General features: G+C 37.8%; 1 protein-coding gene across 1 annotated transcript in view; it reads left to right on the plus strand.

Moving 5' to 3' along the window:
* SPATA16 (spermatogenesis associated 16) overlaps positions 1–23,936 on the plus strand; it is a 245,846-nt gene that overhangs the window by 156,677 nt on the left and 65,233 nt on the right.

The raw sequence follows: 23,936 nt of genomic DNA on the forward strand, positions 1-23,936 counted from the left end.
TACAGTACAGAAGCCTCTTCCAAATCTCCTCTCCAAACTGTTTGTGGTCTTTTTTTCCTTTGTATTTCAACATGGTTTAATGTAATTGAATATGAACCTTATCAACCAACTAGAATAAGATCTGCTAAGACCTGATATGTAAGATAGAAATAATTGTCAACAGTCTCCTGATGCTTCCTGATATTTTTCCCACATTTTCAGTATTGTGTCTTGGTGCCTGGTTTTCTGTTTCTATATCACCTATTATCCTTGTTGAACAATAAAGTACTAGGTTTATCATATAAAATTCTTAGTAATTTATATGGTTCCATCTGAATATTTGGAGCTCAACTCACCTGCTATAAAAAGTAAAGATTTAAATTAGCCCTAACATACTTGAAACCTGTAAATTGACCTTCAAAGTATGTAAAATTTAAGACTTTATTTATGTAAATGAAAGACTTTCCTAAGGAAATCTAGACCATGCAAAACAGTAGTTACTTGTATGTATGTAAGCAAATAGTTGTAAAGAATTGCCAGATGTGGAAAATAAGCAAATAATATCTACTACATAGCTATATTAAAATAAAGTGAAAGTGTTAGTTGCTCAGCCATGTCTGACTCTGAGATCCTATGGACTGTAGCCCGCCAGGCTCCTCTGTCCATGGTATTCTCCAGGCAAGACTACTGGAGTAGGTAGCCATTCCCTTCTCCAGGAGATCTTCCTGATCCGGGGATTGAACCCAGTTCTCTTGCACTGCAGGTAGATTCTTTACCATCTGAGCCACTGGGGAAACCCATAGTAAAAGAAAGGGGTTATTATTAAAGGATTTCAGAGGTTTTTGAAGAAAGCTGGGAAAGCAGTTGAATCTTGAGGGTTAGATGATATTCAGCAGACCTGACATTTACTATGTTCCAAATGAATGCTTGATTAATTTATTCCTTCATTAAACAAACACGGATTGAGCATCCAATATTTTTTCTACACTGAACAAGGAAAAAATAGATCCAATATTGGTATAGCCTAAGATAAGTTACAGAGAAGGCAATGGCACCCCACTCCAGTACTCCTGCCTGGAAAATCCCATGGACGAAGGAGCCTCGTAGGCTGCAGTCCATGGGATCGCTGAGGGTCGGACATGACTGAGCGACTTCACTTTCACTTTTCACTTTCATGCATTGGAAAAAGAAATGGCAACCCACACCAGTGTTCTTGCCTGGAGAATCCCAGGGACGGGGGAGCCTGGTGGACTGCCGTCTATGGGGTCACACAGAGTCGGACACGACTGAAGTGACTTAGCAGCAGTAGCAGCAGCAAGATAAGTTAAGAGCTTGAAATTTTTATAAATGAATTTTTGTCTGTCTTCTTCAGCTTTCAAAGAGTACTAATATCCCTATTTTACTTAACTCAAATTTTTAAAAAATATCTCCACTTACCAAAAAGTACATGCTATACAAAAAAGGAAAAAAACAAATGCTATTATTTTACTATTTTGCATTAATAAAATATAATAAAAAACATATTTGTCTTTGTATTCTTTTTCTCTTTTAATCTGAAGCAACTTGATATACTGAAAAATGGCCCTCATCTGGAAGTCAGATTTGACTCAATTCAAGTTCTAACACCAACATCTAACCTAAAGCAGGCTAGTCTCCAGACAAACTTCAGCTAGAAAATAAGAGGTGATGGTTGGATGGATGGCATCACCGACTCAATGGACATGAGTTTAAGCAAGCTCTGGGAGTTGGTGATGGACAGGGAAGCCTGGTGTGCTATAGTCCATGGGGTCGCAAAGAGTCGGATATGACTGAGCAACTGAACTGAGAAGAAGGGATTTGAGGTTTATTCTTAAAGCCCATCTAGGCTCTAAAATCCCATATTTTCAGGGACATTCAAATATGATGTCACACAACCTAGTGATGATATGACAAATGAGTGGTTAATATCCAAAATACATAAGCGGCTCATACAACTTAACATCAAAAGCGAAAACAACCTGATTTAAAAATGGGCAGAAGACTTGAAAAGACATTTTTCCAAAGAGGACATGCAGATGGAAAACAGGTACCTGAAAAGACACTCAACATTGCTAACTATCAGAGAAATCAAAACCACAATGAGCTATCACCTCACACCTGTTAGAATGGCTATCATCAAAAAGACCACAAATAAAAAATGTTGCTGAGGATGTGGAGGAAAGAGAAACCTCCCACACTGTTAGTGGGGATATAAATTGGTATAGGCCCTGTGGAAAACAGTATGGAGTTTTCTCAAAAAACTAAACATAGAACTACCATATGATCCAGCAATTCCATTCCTGAATTTATATACAAAAACAAAAACACCAATTCAAAAAGACACATGCACACCAATGTTCACAAAGGCATGATTTATAATCGTCAGGATATGGAAGCAACCTAAGTGTCCATCAATAGAGTGGATAAAGAAGATGTAGCATGTGTATATATACATATATATAATGGAATACAACTCAGCCGTAAAGAAGAATGAAATTTTGTCATTTACAATAACAATGAATGGACTTGGATGGAGGATATTATGCTAAGTGCAATAAGTCAGGTAGAGAAAGACAAATACTATATGATGTCCCTTATATGTGGAATCTTAAAATTACAACAAACTAGTGAAGATAATGAAAAAGAAGCAGATTCACAGATATAGATAACAACAAATTAGGTTACCAGTGAAGACAGGGAAAGAGGGAGGAGAAATATAGGGCAAGGAGATTAAAATATGCAAACTACTATGTATAAAATAATATACAATGATATACAATACAGGGAATGCAGTAAATATTTTATGATAACTATAAATAGAGTACAACCTTTAAAAATTTTGAATCATTATATTGTACACTTGTAATTTATAAAATATTGTACAACTATACATCAATAAAAAAATATATAAGTTACAAAGTTTAAGGAAAAAAATAACATAACTAGAAATCATCCTGCAGATAAGTTCCACAAAAAAAACCCCTCTAACCTGCTCCAACATGAGCACTCCACACCAGTGTCTCCATAGTTACATAATTCCTTCTGCTCACCAGTCTCTTCCTGATCCTCATTCAAATGTATACACCTTTCCCCAAACCTTGGTCTGTTCTAAATCAAAAGGGGTTTGTGGAATACTGCCAGAGAGTATGCAGTCCATGTTAACTTTAAAGAGAAGTCCGTCCCAAAGCACCATGGCAATCAAAGTGTTCAATATAAGAATGCCCCAAACATCACAGACTAGAAATTATGCCTGCATGTACGTTAGTAGCTGTCCATTAAGGCCAAAGAGACAGGGGCTATTTTCACTATTTCATAAATGAAGAAGTTATGATTTATCTTCCTTTCAACCACATAAAATCTCTACCATTCTGGTCAGTTATTCTTTTAGAGATGTTCAACAGGAAATTGAAAATTTCAGAATGTAAAAATTTAAGAACAAGTCTAAACTTACTCTCACAGTCTGTCAACTTACAAATTCTCAGATGCAAATGAACACACCTTTGCTTTGGTGAGTTCAAGAACGGCTTTCAATTGTATTAGGAATATTTTTCATATCATCAGCTCAGCAGGAGAAAATGCATAAAGCTCTACACTATGTGACAGCTCATACGGGGATATGTTGCTTTCATTAAAAGTGTTTGCCCCCATTATTCTATAATAGTATCACCTCTTCATACTGTTCATGAGGCTCTCAGTTCCATCACTTCATGGCAAATAGATGGAGAAAAAGCGGAAATGGTGAGAGACTTTATTTTCTTGGGCTCCAAAATCACTGCAGATGGTGACTGCAGCCACAAAATTAAAAGACACTTGCTCCTTGGAAGAAAAGCTATGACAAACCTAGATAGCAGTGGAAAGCAGAGACATCACTTTGCCAACAAAGGTCCATATAGTCAAAGCTGTGGTTTTTCCAGTAGTCATGTACAGATGTGAGAGTTGGACCATAAAGAAGGCTAAATGCCAAAGAATTGATGCTTTCAAATTGTAGTGATGTAGAACACTCTTGAGAGTCCCTTGGACAGCAAGGAGATCAAATTAGTCAATCCTAAAGGAAATCAACCCTGAATATTCATTGGATGGACTGATGGTGGAGTTGAAACTCCAATACTTTGGTCACCTGATGTGAAGAGCCAACTAATTGGAAAGTCCCTGATGCTGGCAAAGATTGAGGACAGGAGGAGAAGGGGGCAACAGAGGAAGAGATGGTTGAATAGCATTACCGACTCAAGGGACATGAGTTTGAGCAAACTTCGGGAAACAATGAAGAACAGGGAGCCTGGCATGCTGCCGTCTATGGAGTTGCAAAGAGTTGAACACGACTAAGTGTCTGAACAATCACTTCAGAGGTGAAGAGGGCTGGAACTAACTTGTCACACTACCCGCATTCATTCTTCTACAACTTGATACTCGTCTTCTGTTATCAGTCTCCTCTTCTCAAGCGCCCCCAAACTTTACAACTTCACAATTCCAAACTAATTAGCAAAATGGAAAGTCCTTAGTGCAGCCATTTTAAAGTAGTGACACATATGTATTCATATATTGCTCCTAAAGTAATAAAATTATTCCAAGAAGATCTTGAAGAGATCTCAAGCCTGTTAGATCCAGGGCTAAAGTGAAGAGCATCTGAAGCAGAGCTAGATTTAATAGCATCAACAAATGTAAAACAAACAAGTGTTCCTCTTCCACTCCTGTTCCCTTTCCTGTTTTCTCACCTTTATTTTCAGCCATGCTCTCAAACACACGAGTTATCCTGTGTGCAGCTTTATCTCCTGCAATGTGAGGAACAGTGCCAACTCTGGTCTGCATCACTCAGCAAAGTGGGGTGAGCAAAGGCAGTAACAGCTAATTTTGTTTCAGAACTCAGATGAAACGAGTACAGAGAAATCCCACTAAATGGGGGCAAGCTGCATGGTCAGCTCATTCCCCACCTTGACTGTTCTTTTTAAATTCTTTCTTTCTTTGAGCCACAAACCCCTTTGAGAATCTCATTCAATTGACAAGAATCCACCTAGAAACAATACTCAGAAACATATACACAGGAAAAAAAATGTGCTTTTTATCTCATTGCATTGGAAATTGATCTACACATAGTTGCTAAAACATCGATGACAGGGAATTATGGTTTTCCCACAGTTGTAAGAAGGTTGTATGCTTTTTTTGGAATAAACCGATACATCATATTTGACATTGCAGCAATGTCAGTGGTTCTTCTTAACGGCAGTAAGAGGTAAAATCCTGATTCACGAAATCTCTGATAGCAAATGGAGTCCAAGCTCCTGTAGCTCACAGTATCTCATACGGAGCACGCATCAAGAAATACCAAAATTCATATTACATCATTGTCCTCAAGTCTATGAGATTATCTTTATTAACTTCATATTATCAACATCATATTATCTACATCAGCAATTTGTTTTGATTTTAATTTCATCTAGACAGAGTGACCTTTATAAGAAATAAGCCATCTGCAGAGTTTCTATAGATTTTTTTGTCCCTAGAAACACTCAAGACTTTGTCAGTCTCACCTCCAGTATTAGAAAATTCAGATTTCTATCTAAATGAGCCACCTCATTTAGAATAACAGCTTGATAAAAACAAAACAAACAAACAAAAAAAACCACTGTTCTTCAGTAGTATCTCTGATAGCAAATTCAACATTTCAATCAAAAGGTTTGCCTCATTTTTGTGATGAAGATATGAGCCATTATAAAGCTAGTCCTGGAATGAACTACTCACAGCCAATTTGTTCTAAGAGGGGGCTTTCTTTTCTCTTAAAAAATTTAAAAGAATTAACCAAATCAAATCTCTTCTCAGTCTCTTCTCTGGATAGCCAACAAACTTCTCTAGTAGGAAAGAACCTCATGGTGTGCCCCTGTATCTTGACAAAGGTTTACTGAAAAGGCACTGATTCGAGTTCTTGGCTCTGAGGAAGTTGAAGACTTTCACAGCAGTGGAAAGGCCTCTTTGGGGACTGCTGGAGGGGCTGCTGACACTAACACAAGCCCATGTAAAAGGCTGACATGTGGAGCATCTTTCCTCAGTGAAGCAGCAGAAGCTGAGATAGTGCCAACATCTCGGGTCCTCCATCTGTGCAGAGAATACCAAGACTCCCCATCCAATCCAAGTTGTGCTTGGCATTGAAATGTGCACCATCTTAAAGATATCAATGGCCTAAATGGTTTCCAAGAAGGGCTCACCAAAAAGGAATATTTCTTTGGTGTAATAAGTCTCCTTTCAAAGGACAAGATCGGGAGCTGGCTGCACTGAGAGACAAAAGATTTTCCCCAGGCACGTGCTGGAGGAAGACAGTGCACCATCTGTGATCCCCTAAAACCCTTCCATGGCTTTCAGGGGTTCACAGACCACAGGATAAGACCCTTGCACTGCTCCTTCTCTTTGCAACAGCCCTATTTCTCTTTGGTATTGGGCCCAACAGGAGAAATTTACTGCTTCCAGTGCTCAAAGCAAAAAATAGCACCCAAAACGTTAGTGTCATATAGTGCCTCCCAAGACTGCACTGCAGCCATTCAAGCTTGAAATCTTTCCATTCCAGTGTCTCCAGACCCCTCCTAAGTTAGTGGGTAGCTTTCTTCTTTACTCTCAAATTGTATTTGTCATTCCTATTCGGTGAGCACCTATTTATCGAGTACTTATCAGTGACTGTATGTTAAACACTGTGCTAGGGGTTGGATATACAGCAGTGAGCAAAATAGACATCACCTTGTCTTCAAAAGTATATATTCTAGCACAAAATATTTACCAAAAAAAAAAAAAAAACCTAGTACTTAAATTAGACATCATTTCTTAAACTATTTTTCTTCTACAATACCATCAAAGTACCATTACAGTTTGACATGAAACTCAGACCAAAAAAAGAGAATATTTTTGTATAGTTATTTTTTACACAGTTTTAAAATTCAGTTGTTTATGATATTTCAACAAATATGTGTGTGTGTGTGTGTGTGTTAAGTTCAGAATTGCAGACAACTTCTGTGCTATAGTTGAGTTTGGGATTCATCAGAATATTTCAAGAAGGTTGCAGTTTTCCAAGAGTCCTTTGTCTCCTTGGTTTCTGTGTTCACAGATGTCTTCATGCAAATTCCAAGGTTTTAGCTATTAGCTTCTTCTTTCAAAAGTGATGATCAGGGTAGCAACAATCTAATGGATTTCTCTGGCTAATCAAAGAATGATGTAGGATATCTTTATCCTGAACAGAAGCTGATCTCTCAGAGTAGTTTTTTCACTCCTGTTCTTTTTCTTCTTGATACTGCAAAATCATCCCAATATTAGTCATTCACCTAATAAAAACTTATGATTTCTCAACCTCAGAATAAAAATAAAATCTTCAACATGAAATTATAGGCAGAGTAATGTCAAGGAACCACAAAAATTTTTATTATCTTTAACAAAACACCTACATATTCTGGAGAAGGAAAAAAAAATGTGTTCTTGCCAAAGATGTGCTTCCCTGTGAAAAATTTTCCACAGAAGGAACAAAATAGAAATACCACATGAGCATTTCTCTCAAGTGGCCTATATTTATAGTTTATTTATTTATTTATTTGACCTGTCAGGCAGAGAGTTTATAAAATATTTGAGCAAGGAACTTCTGAATATAACTCAGGGTGTACAGTATTTGGATTAGATATCATCTGAGAAACACCAAAGCCATTCACCTAACAAATATTTTCCCTATGAATTGCCATATATTATGCTTAAATTCCAACCATTTGGCATAAAGGCTCTAGTCATCCCCTAGTAACATGAAACAGAAATTTTATCTGGAAATGTTTAACTCACTAAAGGGTGACACAATTGTGGGAATTAGTCTGAGACTTTCCTAGTCTCTTTGGAAACATGAAAACAGAAAGAACCTTGAGGGAACAAGATGTGGAAGGAAAGGTAAGCTCTGATGAGGAAAGGTGACAATGTCCTGGAATGTAGGGAATGCAAACTGAGCAGAAGGACCTCACACAGGCAAAGGATGTGTTGTACTTAACTCTGTGAAGGAAAGAAAGCAAAGGAAATCAGGTAATACAGAGCAGTAGAACCAAGTCAAACCTCAGACTCACAAGATAAAACTTCTAGGTCCAATGCTAGGATTCAATTTTGGATAAGTCACTTCATTTCTGTATTAATCAGCTACTGCTACAACAATGCTGTGTAACAAATCACTCTACAACTCTGACTTATAATAATAAGCAGGTTAGCTTGAGTTTGACTGATCTAGGCTGGGCTTAGCTATGCTTAGCTCTAAGCTGCAGAGACGCCTAAGAATAATCCATGTGTCTCATTCTCCTTAGACCAATGGCTACCTGATGTTTCTTTCTTATGACAAAATGCAGGATTCTAAGAGAGAAAGCAAAACCATATAAGAACGTTTCAAACCTTCAAGGACAAGGATTCTTGTCTAGATTCTTCTGCTTACTGAAAAGTCATGACAACCCTGTTGATACGATATTGCTATAGCTGTGCTGTGCTTAGCTGTGTCTGACTCTCTGCGACCCATGGACTGTAGCTCGTCAGGCTCCTGGGATGGGAGCCTGTCCACGGGATCAGGGAAGCGCCATGATATTGCTATAGAGAGGGGAGAAATCGAGACCAGCAACTATGTATACCACAGTACTCTAGACTTTTAGTTTCTGCTACTATATGATGAGGAAGTTGGGTTAGGTCAATGGTTAAACATTGACCTAACACTGGTCTAGTGACCACTGCATTAGAGACACCTGGGAAAACATTTGAAGTATTAGATTCCCCAGAGTTGGGTGAGACCATGAAAATCATATTTTCCTACTGCCCCTCTACTAGGTGATTCTACTGTACAACCATGGGCTAAATGGTCTCCAAGCCCATTAGTAACATTTAAAGTTAATGACCAACTTAATTTGCAATAAAGTTTATGTAGGGCTTCCCTAGATACAAAGGTAGAGTGGCAGATGATCTGCGCAAGTGATGCTGCCTATCTGACAATGCAACTGATAGAACCCATGAGCCCCAGATTTCTGCCCCCTTCAGTCTTTCCACGATATATAATAGGAGCCTCCAGTAAGTGAGGCAAACTATGCTTCCTATTTTTAAAGATCAACAAACGCTCTCCCCTTCTTGCCCCTTACTTACAATGTAAATCAGGTTTTCCTGCCCTCCTATCCCAAAAGCAGACTCCGTGGCTTCCTCAGGATCCTTTCCTGCACTCAGTGCTACATCGAGGCCACAATGGGACTGCAATATTTTTCAGTCACTTGCCTACAAAGAGATCTGTCCATTAAGCTAGGCAATATGACAATTCTCATTTCATGAATTCTTGTATTTTTCAGTTAGATGACAGGCTAAAGAGGAAATGTCCAAATTGAGATGAGAGGTAAAAGAGAGCTTCTTTCCCTGGGTCTTGGGAAAAAGATAAATGTAGAAATGAATTTCTCATCTAATTATTCATTTCTGTTTATATATTCTTTAATGATATGTTTCTATGGTTACCAGCGTTGTTAAACACTGCCTGTGTTTCATTTTGCTTTGATGCTATTTGAGGTAGTATGCCAGCAGAAGAGGTTCACTTGTAAATGAAAGATGTGATTTAGGCATGTATTTGACCCAAGGTTGTGTGTTCTCATGAAGGAGATAGTGACCGTGACATTATTTTCTGTTTATATGGTTCTGTGTAGTTTTTATATTGATGTTCTGTGAGTATCCCAGGGACTAAGAAGGAAGAAAGAAAGTAAAGAAAGAAAGGAAGAAGGAAGAGAGAGAAGGAGGGAGGGATGGAGGAAGGAACCTGAACCATATATATATTAAATTCATGTGTACATATCAGAACTATATATATATATATATATATATATATACACACGTACATATATATAGTACATATCTATACATATATATAGTACACATCAGTACTATATATATGTGTGTATGTGTATATATATATATGATGGCATTGATTTGACAAGACTGCCAAGTAGGTGAGGTTGTTTTTCACCTGCCCCATCCTTCTTTTCTCCCCACACCATCCCCCCTCCTCTATCCCACATGTACATGTCAAAAGCCAAAGCTTTCTTTAAAAAAATGAGTCAAACACTCAATTACTTCACCTCAGTGTGAAATGTACTCAGAGTGTCACCTTTTAGTAGTTTTCCTGCCTTTGGACTCCTAGTTCTCACTGAGAAATAAACAGCTTTGTCTCCTGCCAAAACAACGCCAGGCATCCAGATCATGCAAGAATGGGTGGACATAGCCTCAGAAAGTGGCCTCCAGAGGGCTGCACACTTGTACCTCAGCCCAATCTATCTGCAAGTTGATAGTTCAACCTTCATAGAAAAGAGTGGCATCAGAGGAGATCGAGCGTGTTCAGGTGATAAAACGCAAGGAACCCAAACCTTGTGCTCTGTGAAAACCTAGAAGGGTGGTAGGAAGGGGTGGGAGATGGGAGGGAGATTCAAGAGGGAGGAGAAATATATATACCTATGACTGATTCGTGTTGATGTATAGCAGAAACCAACACGTATTGTAAAGTAATTATCGTCCAACTAAAAATAAAATGAAAACAAGTGGCATCATATCAAACAAGAAAATAATCCTCAGCCACTCCTGAGAAATATTTATTTAGCACTCTTCTTCAGAAATATATATATATATATAATATATATATATACACTATATTTTTTTTCATGGTGCTGGTTTTGTTTTGCAGTAATATCCATAGGTGATAAAATAGAGTCAGATTTTCCTTTTCTTTTTTCTCTCCTAAAAAGCTTTTTGGGTTTCCGACAGTTCTTAAGGGAGAAAAAAAGTGACCTCGAAATTTCTTTTCATTTTCCTTCATTTGAGAATGATGTGAGTTTCAGCGATCTAAGGCAATTTGAGCCTTCTTTCACTTGAACAAATTTAGGTATAACTATTTAATTCCCCAAAATCCTGTGGCTATTCTGCTAGGTGGCCATGAGGTTGTTTTATTTACATAGAGGCTTTGCCTTCCAGTTCAAATTTGTGAACATGTGGATTCCTTCTTTGTTTTTGTTTGCATCTGAAAATCAAAAATTGCTATGAGCAAAACCAATTTTAGAGGAGTTTATGGTTATTTTTTATATTTCCCATAGATTTTATGGGTTATTGATTTATAAGCTTGCAGAGAAATTGAGGTCACTGTTTTTTTTTTTAGCAGTTGGAAATGTGGAATAACTATTCCATGAAATCATGAAATTTTTTAAGCTATGTTCACCCAGGTATGAGATAATCTGTAAAATGCAAAGCTTTTAATGTTTTTATTTATATTCAGCCATCCTTTTGATGGTATCGCACAGCAATTAAAAATAGATTCTCCTCTTTACTTGAATTCCTATGATTGTACTTTCCTCACTAATTTGTGAAGATTGCCTGTTCTACCTGGGCTACAGTTCCTGATGGAACTATTTTCTTTTTCATAATTTCCCCTCTTCCAAATAATGAGACCTTGGCATTTCAAATGTCAACCTTTAACGTGTGGCATGATATACTTTTTCTCAGCATCACAAAGTAACTGTTAAACTAATCTATTTTTATCCAAGAAAAGCACAGGTGCTGTTTTATACAGCACAGTCTAAACTAGGAGTCAACAGCCTGTGAGAGACAAAAACCTCCAGAAGACCTTAAGAGAACTATTTCAAGCCCAACCCTAAAGGGATGGAAAACATCATAACTAACATGGCAAGTCTTCATTTCATTTATCTTTCATCAGGTAGAGGTTGGCCTGCTTTAAGATTAACATATGACACAAAGCAGAGAGAACACTTTTGACTGGACACAGGTAACCTGGAATACAGTGGCAGGCCTCTTGAAGATAGCATTGCATTTCTTTTCACATCACTGGAAGGTGGATTTTGTTACTGTTGTCACAGAGTGTGTGTGGGTATACACATATTCTCTAAAGTGTCTATGTATGTGTATGTCATACACTGTGACAGGTCTGTTGCATTTCTCAGATGTAATTATCCCCATCCTGAGATTTCCCAATGATGAGAAGTCATATATAGAAGGACTCCATGGACTATAACCCTCCAGGCTCCTCTGTCCATGGAATTCTCCAGGCAAGAATATTGGAGTGGGCAGCCATATCCTTCTCCAGGGGATCTTCCCAACCCAGGGATCAAAACTGTATTGCAGGCAGATTCTTTACCATCTGAGCCACCTGGGAAGCCCATATAGAAGAACACTTGCCCCATATTAATTATCTTCCTGCAACCTGTTGTCTTCTAAACTATAAGGCCCTCTGTGAGAAGCTACAGCCCAGAAAAGATTAATGAAAGGCAAATTAAAGATATAAGAATGAAAAAGAATAGGTGTATGGTACCCAGGCAAGGGTGAAACTTGAGGGAGAAAAGAAATTGCCAGGATGAGGAGTCTACCCAAAGTCTACTACTTTGAGTACTAGACTCCAGCACAATAAAGACACATCTCTACTTGATATTGTGATCCCTATTACTGGATTCCAACATCAAAATCCCTCCTAAGTCCTCCAGGGCCATGGAGCTATTAGCTCCCAAGACAAGTAGTTCTTTCATTGGAAGGCTCTGCTAAAACATTTTTCCCTTCTACTAAGGTTTCTCATATTTATAATCCTATCTTAATGCCAAATGGGGCTACAGACTTCATTGATGAGCCCACATGGCATAAATGGCTCAGAACACAAGGCTCTGACTGATACACAACTGGCTTGAATCCCAACTCTGTCACAAAGTAGCCGTGTGAACTACTGCATGTTATAACAGATAAAGAGTGAGGTTTTCTCATCTGTAAAGTGGGATGATAATGCTTATTTTCCAGTGCTGACTCAACAAATAAACAGAATAATTTATCTACAGCACTCAACCAAGGTACAGTGAACATATTCAAATAATAAAAATGAGTTTTCCATATTTATCAATGAATTAAACAAAAATCTACATGGGCAGAGTCCAAGAGCAGGTTGCACTCTGGTGGCAGAGTCAGTTCATATAACTGACGTTTTGTCCCCAAGTTAAACATTCTTGGATCCTTTCAACTTCTTCTACAATATACCTTTTTTTCAAGGGTGTCCTTGACTTTTCCACTCAAAGTTATCTTTCATAGTGGCCCAAGATATATATATATATATATATATATATATATATATATATGTAAAAAGCAGTACAAGCCTGGAAACCCCATTACCAAGTTCTTGTCCCCATATCACCATTAATCAGCTGTGAAACACCAGTCAAGAAATATAATCAAAAAACCACATACATAGAATAAGGAAAGGAATACCTACTTTCATACAACGAAACGAAGCATAGAGATGAAACACACAACAAAAAAGGGTTCCAAACCATGTTGGCATCCACCACTGAACACAGGAGCTAAAGCTCATTAGTAATACCCAGTAATGAAATAATTACCTGTAATACAGCCATGTATTCATGTGATACCTTTTGGTGATTCATTTTAAGTCATCAAGAATAAAAGCTCTGTGGCATCCTAAACAGTCTGGAGGCTGCTGAAACCCACACTTGTAGCTCTGAGTTTCTATCAGCTGGTGTTTCTCTAATGTGCATGTAGAAAATTATTCAGGGTCTTTAGTACAAGAACATACTTTATATTCTATTTACAAATTATTTGTGCTTTGCCATTAAATAAGTTAGACCAACCCAAGCACATTATTGACTTCCCCATTAAGAAGCCTTTCATTTAATTTCTGTAAATGTTTCTCTTTGAGAAAGGCATGCTAATTGATAGCATATCCTAAATCTAATCAGCAGCCTGTAGACAAAACACTCTTACTGTGGCCAGTAGGAGTGAAGGATGAATACTCTATGTTAGGATCATTTTTGTGAAGAGGAACTTGACCTGGTTTAGTCTTAATGGGGTCCATTTATTTCTTTGTTAGCATCAGAGTCAAATTATCCTTGTCTTTGATGACAGGAATAAGACAGTCATGAAAAAAGGAAATGAAAGCAATACTTGATCTTATAATTCTAGGAAATAATCTATTTACAAAGATAACAATTCTCTCAGTGTAAGAGAAAGCACTGGTTTCAGAGACTTGTGTTCTTGTCTTACTTCCATCTCTAATTTTGTGACTGCAAGTGAGTCACCAGAACTAACAAGAGCCTCAGTTTCCTTGGCTATAAAGTTGAATGATCTTAAAATAATATCTTACATCCCTTCCATCTCTTTTGCTTCATGCTGAAGAGGCATGGAAATAAAATTTTACTATGAAATATAAATGATTAAAAACAAATACAGGGTAAATTTTGGCCACTAAGTGCTGAAGTTATTCAGCTAATGGAGGCATATAGATAATCAAAACCTTAACCCTAACCAGACTGGACAGTGAACAGTGGAATACATTTACACACACAATATGTGGATATGTATACATATATAGTTATATGTTCTAAAATCCTATAACACTCACATACACTGCAAAACTAAGGAAATATTTCATAATTTAAAATGGTAGTTCTTGTGACTGTTTTAAACAAGACAGGTTGCAAAGTGGAGAATTCAAAACTGCTATATAAAAATGTGCTTTCCTTGGTACAAGTAACCTGTTCATAACAATATTTGGTAATTTCCAGAAGACACAAATAAAACTTTAAATACTTATATTTAAACTGTATGAAGATATTTACAATGTTCATATCCCTGAGCTAATAAATGTAATAGAAAAGCTGCCAAATATTCCTTTATACTAGAAAAATACACAACTAACAATGAAGGTTGCTTAATAAAAGAACTCTCATAAATCCAAGGCAATATTTCTGCATTAAAATGTTGATTATCATGGCAGAATAAAATTATATATTTTATTCTGATATATCATTATATTAATAAAATTATCATAAAAATCTCAGTCCTGGCTAGTTTCTAAATGATACTATGAAGCAGTTTATAGGTAAGTCTCAAGGCAAGATATTCTGCTCCTTAAGAGAATCTACTCTTTAGATTAAATCTAAATTTCAAAAAGGTTGAAGTCTTTCTAATTAAATTCATATATATTTAAAAAGGATTAAGTTTGAAAAATATTGCTCAACAATTTTATTTTTCTGTGCTCTAGAAAATACTAGGTATAATTCCAAATTTCATCATTATTAATATAATAACAAAGAGCCATATTAACCACTAAGGACTAAAGTTTCCCATCTCAATCATTTATAGCTTTCAAATATAGCATTGGTTCCTTTGAATCTAATAGTGTCAACTGAAGATAAAACAATACAATCATAATATTTATCCACTAGGATGAATCCACTTACTTAGATGGACTTTAGGAAAATTAAAGCATAAGATATATAGAAACATTTATCACACTGCTAAATGAGAAGTTATTTCATCTTAAAATATCTTTTTTCTTTACTTATTTTTATAATATATAAGACTTAGTAGAAAAAAATGGATTATGAGAGAGATTCCAATTTTCCTTGAATAGTGTTTGTGTATTAAGGTAGACTAACTACTACAACAAACAACTCCAGGGCGTCCCTGGTGGATCCATGGTAAAGAATCCACCTGCCAAAGCAGGAGACATGAGTTCAGTCCCTGGCCCGGGAAGATCCCACATGCCGCGGAGCAGCTAAGTCCATGCACCACAAGTGTTGAGCCTGGGGGACACATCCACTCAGCCCATGCACCCCAGAGCCTGTGCCCCTCAACAAGAGAAGCCACCGCAATGAGAAGCCAGCACATCGCAACTAGGAAGCAGCCCCTGCTCGCTGCAACTAGAGAAAAGCCCACGCAGCAATGAAGACCCAGCACAGCCCCAAAATAAAATAAATACATACATTAAATTATGTTTTTAAAACCTCCAAAATTCTAGTAACTTAATAAATGTTGATTTCTCACTTACAATACAGTCCAGTGTGGGTGTTCCTGGCTGATAGTCCTCCAGTCAGCAACAGGAGAACCTGTACTCCTTTTATCCTGTAGCTCCATCTTCATCCACATCCTGGCAGTCTTCCTCTCTAGGTAACTGATAAGGAAAGAAAATGGATCATACTAGGCAAGTTTTATGGGCTAAATTTGGAAAGAATATCATTCCTGCCTACATTCCATTGGCCCACACTCAGCCACATGGCCACACCTAACTACAAGGGAAAATGCCTAACCAGGTGTCCAGGAAATGGGTAGGTAGGTAAATAAATAGATCTATATATGTTCCAAAGTTCTGCAGCACTTACATATACTGCAAAACTAAATTAAATACTTCAGAATTTAAGATGATATGTCTATTATGGCTGTTTTAAACACGAGGATAAAACTGAGGAAATAAAAACATAATTTTCCAAAGAGAATGTGAAATATAATATTTGAAAACCTAATTCTAAATTCTATAAAATTAAAAAGCTGTTAATCCTTAGAAAAGTCACTTATGCCTCTCCAAGTCACTTAAGCCATCTGCAATTCAGTGAATTGAACTGGAAAATTCCCAAGATTCCTTCCAGCTTTAATCCTGTAAGTAAAGCAATTTACTGCAATTATGGGCAACCCCAATAATAGGACCATTAAAGGAATAATTTGATAATAATCTATAATAACTTTATCACATTTTCTAATTAGCAGTGACAGGAATTCTACTCACTGAACCACCATCATTGGACACATAGTTAAAAGGTTACAATTTATCCAAATCCTCCAGCAAAAAGGGGGAAATTTTTATAATCCCATCATCCTGGACATGTCTGAGGATTATGGTTACTGCAAGATTTATCCTGGGCACTTTAAGTCCTCTTAAAAATTTACCAGGAAGAATCAACCCACTTGGATTTAGAAGAAGGAGATAAATTTTGTTTCTTTTCTTTTTGGCTAGTCATCATTTTCCACTACTTTGATTGCTTTTCCTTTATTCTTGATAGAGTATCTCTCTTCCCTATCTCTCCAGATCTTTCTTGGTTTACAATTATCCTGGGCAAGTTGAGTTCTGAAGTAGCCAATGCTCTTTTTTGCTTAGCTAAAGTATAAGGAGAAATTATTATGTTACTGTTTGTAGAGGAAGTGAGCTGCCCACATACACTCTTGGTTTGTATAACTATAAGCTTTAAAACTTGATAACATGAGGATAACAATAGAGAATTATTCAGTTCAGTTCAGTCGCTCAGTCGTGTCCGACTTTTTGTGACCCCATGAGTCGCAGCATGCCAGGCCTCCCTGTCCATCACCAACTCCCGGAGTTCACTCAGACTCATGTCCATCAAGTCAATGATGCCATCTCATCCTCTATCGTCCCCTTCTCCTCCTGCCCCCAATCCCTCCCAGCATCAGAGTCTTTTCCAATGAGTCAACTCTTCACATGAGGTGGCCAAAGTACTGGAGTTTCAGCTTTAGCATCATTCCTTCCAAAGAAATCCCAGGGCTGATCTCCTTCTGAATGGACTGGTTGGATCTCCTTGCAGTCCAAGGGACTCTCAAGAGTCTTCTCCAACACCACAGTTCAAAAGCATCAATTCTTTGGCACTCAGCCTTCTTCACAGTCCAACTCTCACATCCATACATGACCACTGGAGAAACCATAGCCTTGACTAGATGGACCTTTGTTGGCAAAGGAATGTCTCTGCTTTTGAATATGCTATCTAGGTTGGTCATAACTTTCCTTCCAAGGAGTAAGCATCTTTTAATTTCATGGCTGCAGTCACCATCTGCAGTGATTTTGGAGCCCCCAAAAATAAAGTCTGCCACTGTTTCCACTGTTTCCCCATCTATTTCCCATGAACTGATGGGACCAGATGCCATGATCTTTGTTTTCTGAATGTTGAGCTTTAAGCCAACTTTTTCACTCTCCACTTTCACTTTCATCAAGAGGCTCTTTAGTTCCTCTTCACTTTCTTCCATAAGGGTGGTGTCATCTGCATATCTGAGGTTATTGATATTTTTCCCAGCAATCTTGATTCCAGCCTGTGCTTCTTCCAGTCCAGCGTTTCTCATGATGTACTTTGCATATAAGTTAAATAAGCAGGGTGACAATATACAGCCTTGACGTACTCCTTGTCCTATTTGGAACCAGTCTGTTGTTCCATGTCCAGTTCTAACTGTTGCTTCCTGACCTGCATACAGATTTCTTAAGAGGCAGGTCAGGTGGTCTGGTCAAATGTGAACACCTAATTTCAAAGCTTCTTTTTGTGTAGCAGCAAAGAAAGCAAAATTAATAGCAATGCACACAACAGCAGGTCATGCAAACTGATTGTGCTCCCCATTCTCTGCATACGTGAGACATTTATTGACATCCGAAAACCTCACAAATTGGGAAAGAATGACACAATTGCAGAAAATTTTTGTCAAGTTAAAAATGACCATTTGAAATCTGCCTTCATTTTCAGTGCACTTACTTTTTTTTTTTTACAAGCTTCAATTTCTCACCTCTTTATTTTCAAAACCAAGGAAAATCTTTGACTGGTGGTAAAAAGTAAATTAAAATTTATATTTTAATATCTATCATTATTATAAAATATCCCAGTTTTTAAAGAAAATCTTTGCATTTAAAATCTTCAGTTTGCCCACATTAAATTATTCATTAAAATCTACAAACAATAAATACCAGTGAAGGTATGGAAAAGAGAAAACTCTTCTACACTGCTAGTGGAAATGTAAATTGGTGCAGCCACCATGGAGAAAACTAAAAGTTGCCATATGATTTAGCAATCCCACTCCTGGGCATATATCCAAGCAAAGCTACAATTCAAAAAGATACATCCACCCCTATGCTCATAGCAGCATTATTCACAACAGCCACAACATGGAAACAAACTAAATGTCCATCATCAGATGAATGGATGAAGATGTGGCACATATATACAATGGAATACTACTTGGCCATAAAAAAATAATGAAATAATGCCCTTTGCAGCAATACCAGTGGACCTAGAGACTGTAATATTAAGTGAAGTAAGTCAGAAAGAGAAAACAAATACCATATGATATCACTAATATCTGGAATCTAAAATATGCCACAGGACTTCCCTGGTGGCTCAGTGGTGAAAAATCTACCTGTCAATGCCAGAGACATGAGTGCAATCCCTGGTCCAGGAAGATCCCACAAGCTATGGAGGAACTAAGCCCATGTGCCAAAACTATTGAACCTGTGCCCCAGAGCCCAGGAGGCAGAAGTACTGAGCCCACACGCCACAACTATTGAATTCCATGAACCCTGGAGCCCATGCTTTGCAACAAGAGAAGCCACCACAGTGAGAGCCTGCACACAGCAACTAGGGTGCCCTCTACTCTCCACAACTAGAGAAAATAGAGACGGCTGTCTTCATGCAGCAATAAAGACACAGCACAGCCAAAAATAAATAAATAAATAATATATGAACTTATCTATGAAACAGAAACAGACTCACATAGAGAACAGACCTGTGATTGCTGGGGGAGGAAGGTGCAGGGAGGAATGGATTGGGAGTTTGGGATCAGCAGATGTGAACTATTATAATAGTGAATGGATAAACAGCAAGTTCCTACTGTGTAACACAGGGAACTATATTCAATATCCTGTGATAAACCACAGTGGAAAAGAAAATGGAAAAAAATGTATATGTATATATACATATATAAGTGAATCACTTTACTGTACAGCAGAAATACAACAATGTAAGTCAACTATGTGCTTAGTCACTAAGCCATTGCTCACTCTTTGCGACTCCATGGACTGTAACCCTCCAGGCTCCTCTGTCCATGGAATTTTCCAGGAAAGAATACTGGAGTGGTTGCCATTTCCTTCTCCAGGGGATCTTCCCCACCCAGGGACCAAACTCACATCTCCTACAGCTCCTGCATTGTAGGCAGATTCTTTACCACCTGTGTCACCTACTTCAATAAAATAATTTTTTTAAAAAATGGACATAGATTGCTCATGAAAAACAAGCCCAATTCTAAATTATTACTGCCATCACAAAATGAAAACCTGATATTTTGGTGCCCAACCAAAAACAATTAAAAATTCCCACTATTTTAAATAATAATAATTATAATAATAATAAGTATTTTAAAGCTAAATTTTTCTAGACTTAGACTACTTCACAAATAAATTAGTCAACAATATACCAGAAATGTTACATATGTGTGTGTACATTTATATTTTAAATATATGTGTTTAAAACTTTATATGTAAATATATATTTAAAATTACATTGCACTATTTCTTCTTGGGGCTGTAGTAATTTCATCTGAGAAAGTGTCTCCATTGAAAGTTCAATTTATTCTTATACACTCTGCTCACTCACTCACTTCTTTACTCATCTTCAAGATGGAGAGCAGAAGCCACAAAGAACCCCAGTTCTACTGACTTTGAGTGAAGAGAGAGAGGGTATATACTCCAGCATATACCCTCCTGAGTGATGAACACTGTGTAAGCCTACATGACATGTCTTGAGCATTAAGCCAAGAGCACAATGCCTTAAACAAGCAGATCAAACTGTCGTGAAAACCGCTCTTCTGCCACTTGCAAAAAAAAAAAGCTGGTGTAGGCTCTTGGGCATGAGTCTTCCTGTCCTGCTGTGCAATGGCTTAAAGGCAAAGCTATTCTGCCAGCATCACTTAAGCTGCCAGCAATTGAAAGAGAAATGGGATGGAGAGAATGTTTTCTTCTGTCTTGGCCTTACTGGGATACTGTTAATACCTTTCTGGAAGCAAAGTAGAGGATTAAATATCTTCACTAAAATTATTTGATCCAGAATTTAAAGCAACATATCCTTCACCAAGCTATTCAGAGAGACCGCCAGAAAGGCTATTTGGATGTTAGGAAGTGTTATGGGCTGAACCATGTCCCCTGCAAAATTCATATGCTAGTCCTAACCCCAGGCTGTAGATGGTGATTTTATTTGCAAATAGGGTCTTTAAAAAGGTAATTAAGTTAAAATGAGGTCTTTAAATGGGATTTAATCCAATATAAAGCCTTTGACTGTGAGGATCACAACAAACTGTGGAAAGCTCTTAAAGAGATGAGAATACCAGACCATCTTACCTATCTCCTGAGAAACCTGTTGGCTGATCAAAAAGCAACAGTTAGAACCGGACTTGTTCAAAATTGGGCAAGGAGTACGACAGGGCTCTCTGTTGTCTCCCTGTTTGTTTAACTCATACGCTTAGCACATCATGAGAAATGCCCAGATGGATGAATTGTAAGCTGGAATCAAGATAGGTGGGAGAAACGTCAACAGCCTCAGATATGCAGATGATACCACTCTAATGGCAGAAAGTGAAGAGGAACTAAAAAGCCTCTTGATGAGGATGAAAGAGGAGAGTGAAAAGGCTGGCTTAAACCTCAACATTCAAAAAGCTAAGATCATGGCATCCAGTTCCATCACTTCATGGCAAATAGGGAATTGGACTCCTAAATCATTGCAGAAGGAGACTGTAGCCATGAAATTAAAAGATGCTAGCTCCTTAGGAGAAAAGCTATGATAAACCTAGACAGCATATTAAAAAGCAGAAACATCACTTTGCCAACAAAGGTCCATATAGTCTAAGCTATGGTTTTTCCAGTAGTCGTGTACGGATGTGAGAGTTAGTTCATAAAAAAGGCTAAGTGCCAAAAATTGATGCCTTCAAACTGTCGTGCTGGGGAAGACTCCTGAGAGTTCCTTGGACAGCAAGGAGATCAAACCAGTCAACCTTAAAGGAAATCAACCCTGAATACTCATTGGAAGGGCTAATGCTGAAGCTGAAGTTCCAGTATTTTGGACATCTGATGCAAAGAGCCAACTCTTTGGAAAAATCCCTGATGCTGGGAAAGATGGAGGGCAGAAGGAGAAGAGGGTGTCAGAGGATGAGATGGCTGGATGGCATCACTATGCAATTGATATGAATTTGGGCAAACTCCAGAAAGTGGTGAGGGACAGGGAGGCCTGGCGTGCTGTAGCCCATGGGGTTACAAAGGGTCAGACATGACTGGGTGACTGAACAACAACAATCCAATATGACCAGTGTAAGAGGAGATTAGAATACAGACACACACAGAGGGAAAAACATGTGAAGACACAGGAGAAGGTACCTGGCCATCTACTAGCCAAAGAGAGAGGTCTAAAAAGAAATCAACCCTGCAGACACCTGGATCTCAGATTTTTAGCCACTGGAACTATGATAAAATAAATTTATGTTGTTTCAGCCACCCAGTCTGTGAAACTCTGTTATGGCAGGCCTAACAAACTCACACAGGAACTAGGAGCCTACAAAAGGCAGTGAAGGCAGATCAACACCTTTGAACTGAGATCTAGAACAACTTCCTTCTTCAGCACCTCACTCCACACGAATCCAGGTACAACTACTTACCTTCTAGGTCTGGACAGGCCATCCCAGAATTAGTTGCACCAATAAATATATTCCAGCATATTCCACATTCCAGCAATAAACAATGAAGCACGAAGTTGGAGAAAATATTCTCCTACTCAATATAAAGGATATTTATTTTTGTTGGAAGACCAGAACCTGGTACCTAAACAGCTTGAGTTCTTAATCCACGTCTCTGAATTTCAGACCTGCTGCCTGCATTGCCCTTTGTAAGCCTTCCATCATCGCATCCAAGCCTCAGCATCCAGACCTGCTGCACCCTCAGAATCCACTGCTTCATAATCCATGGCTACCTCCATCTAGTTGCTGGCTCTGGATTTGGCATCACAATCATATTCTTTGTTCCCCTTCCAGTTCATCAAACCTGGAAAGGACAGTCTTGTGGACAAGTTCTTTCCTTCAGCCATTCAGAAATTTGCCCCACAACAAATTTAAGTTGTAAGTTAGAAAACTGATCATAGAGGCCATTTGGAGTCACTGAGGAATGAAGTAGGATATCAACAAGTTAAATTAAGTCTCTCAGTTTAAAATCAATTCCTTACTGAGTTTAATATTAGCCTAAAACTTGTTTAACAATACACCATGCCGGTAATATGGAGAAGGCAATGGCACCCCACTCCAGTACTCTTGCCTGGAAAATCCCATGGACGGAGGAGCCTGATAGGCTGCAGTCCATGAGGTCGCTAAGAGTCGGACACGACTGAGAGACTTCACTTTCACTTTTCACTTTCACACATTGGAGAAGGAAATGGCAACCCACTCCAGTGTTCTTGCCTGGAGAATCCCAGGGATGCGGGAGCCTGGGGACTGCCATCTATGGGGTCTCACAGAGTCGGATATGACTGAAGCAACTTAGCAGCAGCAGCAGCAGCATGCCAGTAATAATAAAGTTGCTGTTTGTTAAATGATTTTCTTTGTTGGAAACTTCAAATCTATTATTTTTCCTTATTGGTTGTTGACATTCTGAGTTGTCAGGGGAAAAACTATTCCTATAAGTATATATGAATTTTTATAATATTCTTCTATGCTATTTTCAGAAAAATGAGATAACTATAGACAGTTCCACTTTTTATTCAATTGTCAAAGCTTGTTAGAAGGAAAAGTTGTAGGAAAGGAATAATTCCTTTTTAAAACTTCACATAACTTCCCTTTTGGTCTGTTTCAAATAGTAATGGACCTTGTTAAAACAGGAAGCTCTGGGTGATGACAAGCTTTATCAAGAATGGTACCATACATGAACAAAGAAAATTTAAAGAAATTCTTAAATAGCTGAATCCATCTCAAATGGCTCGGCCATTGTGATCTGCAGGGAAGGAAAGCTTTGCTAGGAGGGAATTGAGAAAGGGTTTTTTTTATACCTCCAAAAAACTTTGCCAGGTATTGGAAGAATAAAAATATAGTTTGTCTAGCTTGTCAGGTTATTTATAGACAATACTTAAATCTAGATATTTTAATTACTTTTTTAAAGAACAAATTGCTCATGACACCTCAGAAAACAGAATTTTTATTTTTATCTTAAAGCAAGCTCAGTTTAGAGGTGTCTGTTTACAAACTTTCTCCATTTAATTGGTTTTCCTAATATGAAATAGTATTTCCAGAACTAATTAAAAGTTCATTCTAATGAATATTCAAGACCAAAATGTTATCTCTGCAGTACAGTATATAGATTT

The sequence above is a fragment of the Bubalus kerabau genome, chromosome 2 (genome assembly GCF_029407905.1).
Source record: "Bubalus kerabau isolate K-KA32 ecotype Philippines breed swamp buffalo chromosome 2, PCC_UOA_SB_1v2, whole genome shotgun sequence".
In the NCBI taxonomy this organism is placed as follows: Eukaryota; Metazoa; Chordata; class Mammalia; order Artiodactyla; family Bovidae; genus Bubalus; species Bubalus kerabau.